The sequence below is a fragment of the Bubalus bubalis genome, chromosome 14 (genome assembly GCF_019923935.1).
Source record: "Bubalus bubalis isolate 160015118507 breed Murrah chromosome 14, NDDB_SH_1, whole genome shotgun sequence".
Classification (NCBI taxonomy): domain Eukaryota; kingdom Metazoa; phylum Chordata; class Mammalia; order Artiodactyla; family Bovidae; genus Bubalus; species Bubalus bubalis.
The window spans coordinates 36301502-36311927 of record NC_059170.1 but is presented as its reverse complement, the minus strand read 5'-3'; the positions used below and the strand labels follow the sequence as shown (position 1 = coordinate 36311927).

The window sequence follows — 10426 nt, the reverse complement described above, 5'->3', positions numbered from 1 at the left end:
TTAGATTTTATAGGCAGATATAAATGATAAATGCACTTATAAATTACTCCACACACATGACACATGCTTGCAATATACAATTTATACTGTGTAATGTATTTATAAATTATACATTTGTTTGGTTAAATATATACATATATTTTTTAAAAACTCATTTTATTTTATTTTTTTGCCATACCATGTGGGATGTAGAATCTTAGTTCCCTGACCAGAGATGGAACCCATGCCCTGTGCAGTGGAAGAGGGGAGTCTTGACCACTGAATGGCCAAAAAAATCCCTATTTTGGGGAAATATGCTATTTGTGTGTTCTTACAGTATTTTACATATACTTTTTGTAAGTAGAAAAATATATCAAGAAAAATAATATTGTCTTTCCTCCTATTCCCATGAATATTGACACTAATGTTGTTGTTGTTCAGTTGCCAATCGTGTCAGACTCTTCGGGACCACATAGACTGCAGCATGCCAGGCCTCCCTGTTCCTCACCATTTCCTGGAGTTTGCCCAAGTTCATGTCCATTGCATCCGTGATGCCATCCAACCATCTTCATCCTCTGTCACCCTCTTCTCCTTTTGCCTTCAATCTTTCCCATCATCAGGGTCTTTTCAAATGAGTCAGCTGTTCACATCAGGTGGCCAAAGTATTGGAGTTTCAGCTTCAGCATTGGTCCTTCTAATGAGTATTCAGGGTTGATTTCCTTTAATAGTGACTGGTTTGATCTTGCTGTCTAAGGGACTCTCAAGAGTCTTCTCCAACACCACAGTTTGAAAGTATCAATTCTTCAGTGCTCTGCCTTCTTTATGGTCCAGCTCTCACGATCATACGTGACTACTGAAAAGACCATAGCCAGTGATTTTGGACCCCAAGAAAATAAAGTCTCTCGCTGTTTCCATTGTTCCCCCATCTATTATTTGCTATAAAGTGCTGGGACTATGACTAAGATGTCATGATCATAACTATGACTAAGTTATAACTAACTATGACTAACTATGACATCATGACTATGATCTAAGATCCAAGACTATGACTAAGATGCCATGATCTTAGCTCTTTAAATGTTGAATTTTAAGCCAGCTTTTTCCACTCTCCTCTTTCATCAAGAGGCTCTTTAGTTTCTCTTCACCTTTTACCATTAGGGTGGTGTCATCTGCATATATGAGGTCACTGATATTTCTCCCAGCAATCTTGATTCCATCTTGTGCTTCATCGAGCCCAGTATTTTGCATGATGTACTCTGCATAGAAATTAAATAAGCAGGGTGACAATATACAGCCTTGCTGTACTCTTTTCCCAGTTTGGAACCAGTTTATTGTTCCATGTCCACTTTGTTAGACCTGCATACAGGTTTCTCAGGATAGAGGTAAAGTGGTCTGACGTTCCCATCTCTTTAAGAATTTTCCACAGTTTATTGTGATCCCCACAATTAAAGGCTTTAGCATAGTCAATGAAGCAGAAGTAGATGTTTTTTTCTGGAATTCTCTTGCTTTTTCTATGATCCAATGGATGTTGGAGTTTGATCTGTTTCCTCTGCCTTTTCTAAATCCAGCTTGTATATCTGGAACTCTTGGTTCACATACTGTTGAACATTGCATTGACTAATGCATTGAGCATTACCTTGTTAAGCTAATAGACAGCCTAATACCCTGAAATCACAATCTAAAATGGAGTCTAATTGAATATTGCCCAGCAAGATGGCAGAGTAAAAGAATGTGACCTTACCCCTTCTTACAAAAATGTCAAAATGACAACTAACTGTTGAACAAACGTTGACAAAAAAATGTTTGGTACCTATCAAAAAAGGTACCCTACATCCAAAGACAAAGAAGCCACAGTGATATAGTCGGAGGGGGTGCAATCATAATAAAATCCATACCTACTAGGTGGGTGACCCACAAACTGGAAAACAATTATACCACAGAAGTTCTCCCACAGGAGTCAAAGTCCTGAGCCCCACATCAGGTTCCCAGCTTGGGGGTCTGGCAATGAGAGAAGCCCCCAGAGAATCTGGCTTTGAAGGCCAGCAGGGTTTGATAGCAGGAATTCCACAGGCTAGGGGAAGTAGAAACTCCACTCCTGGAAGGCACACACAGGGTCCTGTGCATACCAGGATCTGGTGAAAAAAGTAGTGACCTTATAAGAGACTGAGCCAGATCTCCATGCCAGTATTGGAAGGCTTCCTGTGGAGGCAGGGGGTGACTGTCACATTGTGGTGACAGATTCACTGGCAGTGGAAGCTCTTGTGAGTACTCATTTTTGTGGGCTCCACCCTGAGAGGCTGCCATTTCTCCCCAAGACCTAGCCCCACTCAACAGCCTGTAGACTTCAATGCTGGGATGCCTCAGGTCAAATGACACCACAGAGTGAGAGCACAGGCCCACCATCAGCAGACAGGGTGCCTAAAGTCTTTCTGAGCAAGGCCGTGTTCACCAAAGGGCCAAAGCCCAGCTCTACCCACGAGGAAACAGGATTCAGACTTTCCCACCAGGAAGCCTGCAAATCTCTTAGATAGCCTCATCCACCAGAGGGCAGACAGCAGAAGCAAGAAAAGCTACAATCCTGTAGCCTGTGAAATGGAAACCGCAATTGTGGAAAGTCAGACAAAATGAGGTGGCAGATGAAGGAACAAGATAAAACCCCAGACCAACAAGTAAATAAAGTAGAGATAGGCAATCTACCAGAAAAAGAATTCAGAGAAATGATAGTGAATATGATCCAATATTTCAGAAAAAGAAAAGAATGGAGGCAGAGATTGAGAATATGCAAGAAATGTTTAACAAAGATCTAGAAGAACCAAAAAAAGAAGAGATGAATTACACAATAATTGAAACAAAAAATACACTAGAAGAAATCAATAGCAGAGTTACAGAGAGGGAAGAACGCATAAGTGAGCTGGAAGACAAAATGATGTAAATTGTTGCCATGGAAAAGAATAAATAAAAAAACATGAAAAGAAGACAGTCTAAGAGACCTCTGGGACAACATTAAATACATGAAACTTTTGCATTATAAGGGTCCCAGAAAGAGAAGAGAAAGAGAATGGACCTGAGAAAATATTTGAAGACATAGTAAATGAAAACTTTTCTAACATGGGAAAAGAAACAGTCACCCAAACCCAGGTAGTGCAGAGTCCCAGGCAGGATAAACCCAAGGAAGAACATTCTGAGATCCATAGTAAACAAAATGATAAAAATTAAAGGCAAAGAAAAAATATTAAAGGTAACAAGGAAAAAAGCAACAAATAACATACAAAGAAACTCCCCTAAGATTATCACCTGATTTTTCAGCAAAAACTGCAGGCCAGAAGGGAATGGCACAATGTATTAAAGTGATGGAAGAAAAGAACCTACAACCAAGAATCTTCTACCCAGTAAAGCTCTCATTCAGATTCAACAGAGAAATCAAAAGCTTTGCAAACAAGCAAGTTAAGATAACTCAGCGACACCAGACCAGCCTTGCAACATATGCTAACAGCTTCTTTAAGTGGAAAAGAAATGACCACTACTATAAACAAGAAAATTGCAAATGGAAAAGCTCACTGGTAAAGGCAAGCACAGCTTTCTCTAGTGGCACAGTGCTAAAGAATCCACCTGCCAATTCAGAAGACACAGGAGACATGGTTTGATCCCTGGTTGGGAAGATCGTGTGGAAGAGGAAATGGCAGCCCACTCAGTATTCTTGCCTGGGAAATCCCATGGACAGAAGAGTCTGGTGGACTATAGCTCATGGGGTTGCAAAGAGTTGAACACAACTGGGCCCACAGCAAGCACAGAAAGCAAACACAAAGTAAAGGTAGGAAATTACCTGCACACAAATAAGATATCAAAATCAACAACTGTGAGAAGAGGAGAGCACAAATGCATAAGTGGATTTGAAATGAAAAGACCAGCAACTTAAAACTATTTTTTTTGCTATATCAAAACTGCATGGTAATCACAAACTGAAAACCTACAATGGATACACACACAAAAGGAAAAAAGAATCCAAACACAACACTAAAGTTCGTCATCAAATCACAAAAGAAGAGAAACAAATAGGAAGGGAAGAAAAAAGACTTACAAAAACAAATCTAAAACAAATAAGAAAATGGCAACAGGAGCATGCATATTGATAATTACCATAAATGTTAATCTATTAAATGCTCCAGTCAAAAGACATCAACTGGTTGAATGGATACAAAAACAAAAAACATATATATGCTGTCTACAAGAGACCCATTTCAGATTAGGGACACATACAGACTGAAAGTGAGGGGATGGGAAAAAGTGTTCCATGAAAATAGAAATCAAAAGAAAGCTGGAGTAGCAAAACTCATATTAGACAAAATCAGTTTAGTTGCTCAGTTGTGTCCAACTCTTTGTGACCCCCTGGACTGCAGGACTCCAGGCTTCCCTGTCTGGCACCAACTCCTGGAGCTTGCTCAGACACATGTCCATTGAGTTGGTGATGCCATCCAACCATCTCATCCTGTCATCCCCTTCTCCTCCTGCCTTCAATCTTTCCCAGCATCACGGTCTTTTCCAGTGAGTCAATTCTTCACATCAGGTGGCCAAAGTATTGAAGCTTCAGCTTCAGCATCAGTCCTTCCAATGAATATTCAGGACTGATTTCCTTTAGGATGGACTGGTTGGATCTCCTTGCAGTCCCAGGAACTCTCAAGAGTCTTTTCCAACACCACAGTTCGAAAGCATTAATTCTTTGGCACTCAGCTTTCTTTATGGTCCAACTCTCACATCCATACATGACTATTGGAAAAATTGTAGCTTTGACTACATGGATCTTTGTCAGCAAAGTAATGTCTCTGCTTTTTAATATGCTGTCTAGGTTTTTCATAGCTTTTCTTCCAAGGAGCAAGTGTCTTTTAATTTCATGGCTACAGGCACCATCTGCAGTGATTTTGGAGCCCAAGAAAATAAAGTCTGTCACTGTTTCCATTGTTTCCCCATCTATTTGCCATGAAGTGACGGGACCAGATGGCGTGATCTTAATTTTTGAATGTTGAGCTTTAAGCCAGATTTTTCACTCTCCTCTTTCACTTTCTTCAAGAGGCTCTTTAGTTCCTCTTCACTTTCTGCCATAAGGGTGGTGTCATCCGTATATCCGAGGTTATTGATATTTCTCCTGGCAATCTTGATTCCAGCTTGTGCTTCATCCAGCCCAGCATTACACATGATGTACTCTGCGAATAAGTTAAATAAGCAGTTAAATAAATTAGACAAAATAGACTTTAAAATAAAAACTGCTACAAGAGACAAATAATGGACACTGCATAATGATCAAGTCATCAGTCTAAGAAGATATAACAATTGTAAATATACATGCATCCAATATAAGAGTATCTCAATATATAAGGGAAACACTAACAGCCACAAAAGGAGAAATCTATAGGAACCCAATAATACAGGGGTTCTTTAACATCCTACTTTCTTTTTGTGTGTGTGCTAGATCCATTTTAATATAATTATCAGTTCAGTTTAGTTCAGTTTCTCAGTCATGTCTGACTGTTTGCGACCCTATGAATCACAGCACGCCAGGCCTCCCTGTCCATCACCAACTCCCGGAGTTCACTCAAACTCACGTCCATCGAGTTGGTGATGCCATCCAACCATCTCATCCTCTGTCGTCCCCTTTCCCTCCTGCCCCCAATCCCTCCCAGCATCAGAGTCTTTTCCAATGAGTCAACTCTTCGCATGAGGTGGCCAAAGACTGGAGTTTCAGCTTTAGCATCATTCCTTCCAAAGAACACCCAGGGCTGATCTCCTTTAGAATGGACTGGTTAGATTTCCTTGCAGTCCAAGGGACTCTCAAGAGTCTTCTCCAACACCACAGTTCAAAAGCATCAATTCTTCGGCGCTCAGCTTTCTTCACAGTCCAACTCTCACATCCATACATGACCACTGGAAAAACCATCTGCCAATCAGGAAGAACAGTTTATGGATATATAACTTTTCCAGTTAACATCTGCAAGCATCAACAACAATGATCTCAGTTTATAAATTCATCAGGGGCAGAGCAATTGAAAAATGTCTCTTTACTGCTAGGCTTACCAATAATAAATTACAGGTGAAATAGGGTCCTTTTGTTTCTCTTCTCTCACTCTCCTTGTCCAGAGACATTTTATTGTAAAGTTTCAGTGCAACTCACCTCCAGCTGAAGGTAGTCTTTTTAGATAAGTACTCAGTTCCTCTGACTTTACTTATAACCTATTTAATCACAGAAAAACCTCTGCAGAGGTGGAGTTCAAGGTTGCATACAATAACAGAAGACCACAGTTTTGAAGTCTGCTGCTATTGCTGCTGCTAAGTCACTTCAGTCATGTCCGACTCTGTGCGACCCCATAGATGGCAGCCCACCAGGCTCCCCTGTCCCTGGAATTCTCCAGGCAAGAACACTGGAGTGGGTTGCCATTTCCTTCTCCAATGCATGAAAGTGAAAAGTGAAAGTGAAGTCTCTCAGTCGTGTCCTACTCTTAGCGACCCCATGGACTGCAGCCTACCAGGCTCCTCCGTATTAAAAACCATAGGTATACCATTTATATAAGATACATACTTATTGTCTCTTAAACTACATATTGACTCCTTATAGACATTATTTTTTAAATAAAGTAGTGTATCTAGGACAATTAGTTGCATAATTCACACAGCCCTGAGAAGTTTTTCAGTACCAACTATGAATCGGTCATGAAATGTGAATGAGTGTGAGACACTGCCCATTCATAAGATTCAACCAAGGATTGGCTGAAACACTGGAATACCTCTGCTTAAGAAGGCTCTATCCCTCTCCTCACAATTTATTTTTGTTTATTTTTGGTGGTATTTGTTTGCACACAGCTAGATTGCTTTTGATTACTTTGTGAATAAGGAAAGCTGATGATCTAAAATTATGACATGATCTTAAGTATTAAGTAGGTTGGTTTGCCCATTTCAGGTAACTGGTTGGTAGGCCACTTTAAGGCCTTTTATTTTCCTTCTATGCCTCCCAAGACATTAATCAGAAGATGAGTCTGAGTATCATACCTTATAACTCTTTTAACCAATGCCTGGCTAAGACTAGAATGTCCAGCCCAGTATATTTAAAATTCATCAACAGAAGAGGTTCTATGCTGCTGCTGCTGCTGCTAAGTCATTTCAGTCGTGTCCAACTCTGTGTGACCCCATAGATGGCAGCCCACCAGGCTCCCCCGTCCCTGGGATTCTCCAGGCAAGAACACTGGAGTGGCTTGCCATTTCTTTCTCCAGTGCAGGAAAGTGAAAAGTGAAAGTGAAGTTGCTCAGTTGTGTCCGACTCTTAGTGATCCCGCGGACTGCAGCCTACAAGGCTCCTCCGTCCATGGGATTTTCCAGGCAAGAGTACTGGAGTGGGGTGCCATTGCCTTCTCCAAAAGAGGTTCTATAGGTCATCCCAAAACCTGGAATTTCCATGAAGATGTTTGATCTTTATAATCTAAGCAGTCAGCACTGAAGTTAAGCTTCCAGGAGGCAGTACTTACAATCCAAGCAATCAGTGGTTGAGTTAAAACCCAAGCTTGAAGCTCCATATCCTTGGATGGAAAGAGAAGCTGGGAACTGATTGAGATGCCTGGTGGCTGTATTGTTATCCATGGGATTGAGTGTGGTTGCTGGTCCAGAAAGCTGGTGATGCATGAGAGTCAATAATATCCACAGTCCTTGCTCCCAGAGTAGGAAGTTGAGCCAGCATATCCTTGACTATACAACCTGAAGCCTGAGTATAGGTCATGGGATAGGATCTCTGCATGCAAGAAGAGGAGGTAGGCAAGGGATCTGACAGTGGGGATAAGCAAGCTGGGCTCCAGATAGACACAGGAGCACTGGAAATGGCTGGGACCAAGGTGCCAGAGGCGGGGAGTAAATAGGCCACTTGTTACACTGTCTGAACTCACTTCCAGGGCAGATGTCTTTGTCAGGTGTTACTTTGTTTAGACCTCCATTCTGTCATTGCTGCTGCTGTTGGTGGCACATAGTTCTTCAGTTCTTAATCCATACCTGTACCCTGGATTTAGGCAAGTTGATTTTCAGCACCACCTCCTCCCACATGAAGATATGTGGGTATTGAGTCTTAGCAAACAGTGCTTCCAGCAAATCTAGCTGCACCTGACTGAACGTTGTCCTCTCCCACTGCTGTTTCTGAGGAGTGGCCAGTCAGACTCAGTGCAACGACTACATAAGGTAATTGCTTAAGTAAGATAAGACATCTTGCTCAGGTTGTCTGGAGGTGCAAAGTTGGCCGAAATCCAGGGGACCTAGCTGGAAGGTCTTGCTTCACTCGGGGTGGACAGATTTAGGGTCCTTGATGGGTGTGTTTGGAGTGGTGGAACTAAGGCAAAACAAACAAGCAGAGGTGTTGGTTTACCACTTTGGAGGGTGCAGCTCTTCCATGTTCCACCACTAACATAAAAAGACACCCCGCTTTCATCAATGTCTGATCATCCAGACAGAAGATCAATAAGGAAACACAGGCCTTAAATGAAACATTAGACCAGATGGACTTAGTTGATATTTATAGAATATTCCATCCAAAAGCAGCAGAATACACATTCTTCTCAAGTCACATCTAACATTCACCAGAATTGATCACATACTGGGCTATAAAGCAAGCTGCAGTAAATTTAAGAAAATTGAAATTATTTCAAACATCCTTCCTGACCACAATACTATGAATTAGAAATCAACTAAAAGAAAAAAAAAAAAACCTGTAAAAATCAGAAACACATGGAGGCTAAACAATATGCTAATAAGAAACCAATAGATTACTGAAGAAATCAAAGAGGAAATCCAAAAGTACTTAGACAAATGAAAACAAAAGCACTACAATACAAAACCGATGGGATGCAGCAAAAACAGTTCTAAGAGGAAGGTATATAGTAATACAATCTTATCTCAGGAAAGAAGAAAAATCACAAATAAACAACCTAACTTTACACATAAAGTAATTAGAGAAGAAGAGAAAATAAAACCCAAAGTTAGTACAAGGAAAGAAATCATAAAGATCAGAGCAGAAATAAATGAAATAGAAAATAAGAAAAAAAATAGAAAAGAGCAATGAAAGGAAAAACTGCTTCTTTGAAAAGATAAACCTTCAGCCAGACTCATCAAGAAATAAGGGAGAGAACTCAAAATCAATAGAATTAGAAACGAAAAAGTTACAATGGCTCCACAGATACAAAGGATCATAAGAGTATGATCAACTATATACCAATAAAATGGACATCCTGAAAGAAATGGACAAATTCCTAGAAAGGAAAAATTTCCCAGGAGGGAACCAAGAAGAAATAGAAAATATGAAGACAACCACAAGTTCTGAAATTGAAACTGTGTTTAAAGTACATGTTGTTCAGTTGCCTAGTTGTATTCAACTCTTCCCAACCCCATGGACTTCAGCATGTCACAGCTCTCTGTCCCTCACCATCTCCTGAGTTTGCCCAAGTTCAAGTCCGTTGCATTGGTGATGCCATCCAGCTCCCCCATCCTCTGTACACTAAAAAACATACAACAAACAAAAGTACAGGACAAGATGGCGTCACAGAATTCTATCAAAAATTTAGAGAAGAGTTAACACCTATCCTGAAGCTATTCCAATAAATCACAGTGGAAGGAATACTCCTAAACTCATTCTATGAGGCTACCTTCACACTGATACCAAAAACAGACAAAGGTACCACAGAAAAGAAAATTACTGGCCAATATCACTGTTGAACATAGATGTAAAAATCCTCAACAAAATACTAGGAAATCGAATCCAACAATACATTAAAAGGGTCATGCACCACGATCAACTGGGATTTATCCCAGGGATGCAAGAGTTTTTTAGTATCCCCAAATCAATCAGTGTGATATACCACATCAACAAATAAGAGGATAAAAATCATATGATCATCTCAATAGATGTAGAAAGAGCTTTTGACAAAATTCAGCATCCACTTCTGATTAAAAACTCACTGGAAAGTGGGCATTGGAGAAGGCGATGGCACCCCACTCCAGTACTCTTGCCTGGAAAATCCCATGGATGGAGGAGCCTGGTAGGCTGCAGTCCATGGGGTCACAAAGAGTCAGACACGACTGAGTGACTTCACTTTCACTTTTCACTTTCATGCATTGGAGAAGGAAATGGCAACCCACTCCAGTGTTCTTGCCTGGAGAATCCCAGGGATGGGGGAGCCTGCTGGGCGGCTATCTATGGGGTCACACAGAGTCGGACATGACTGAAGCAACTTAGCAGCAGCAGCAGCAGCAGCAGAAAGTGGGCATAGAGGGAACATATCTCAACATAATAAAGGCCATATATGACAAACTTACAGCTAACAGAGTACCCAATGGTGAAAAACTGAAAGCATTTCCTCTAAGATCAGGAACAAGACAGGGAAGTATACACTCATCACTTTTATTTAGCAATGTTTTAGAAGTTCTAGTC

General features: G+C 40.7%; 1 pseudogene; it reads right to left on the bottom strand.

Annotated features, from left to right (window-relative positions):
• Nucleotides 1-7394: 7394 nt before the first annotated feature.
• On the bottom strand, nt 7395-8157 carry LOC102414171 (annotated as a pseudogene).
• Nucleotides 8158-10426: the final 2269 nt, after the last annotated feature.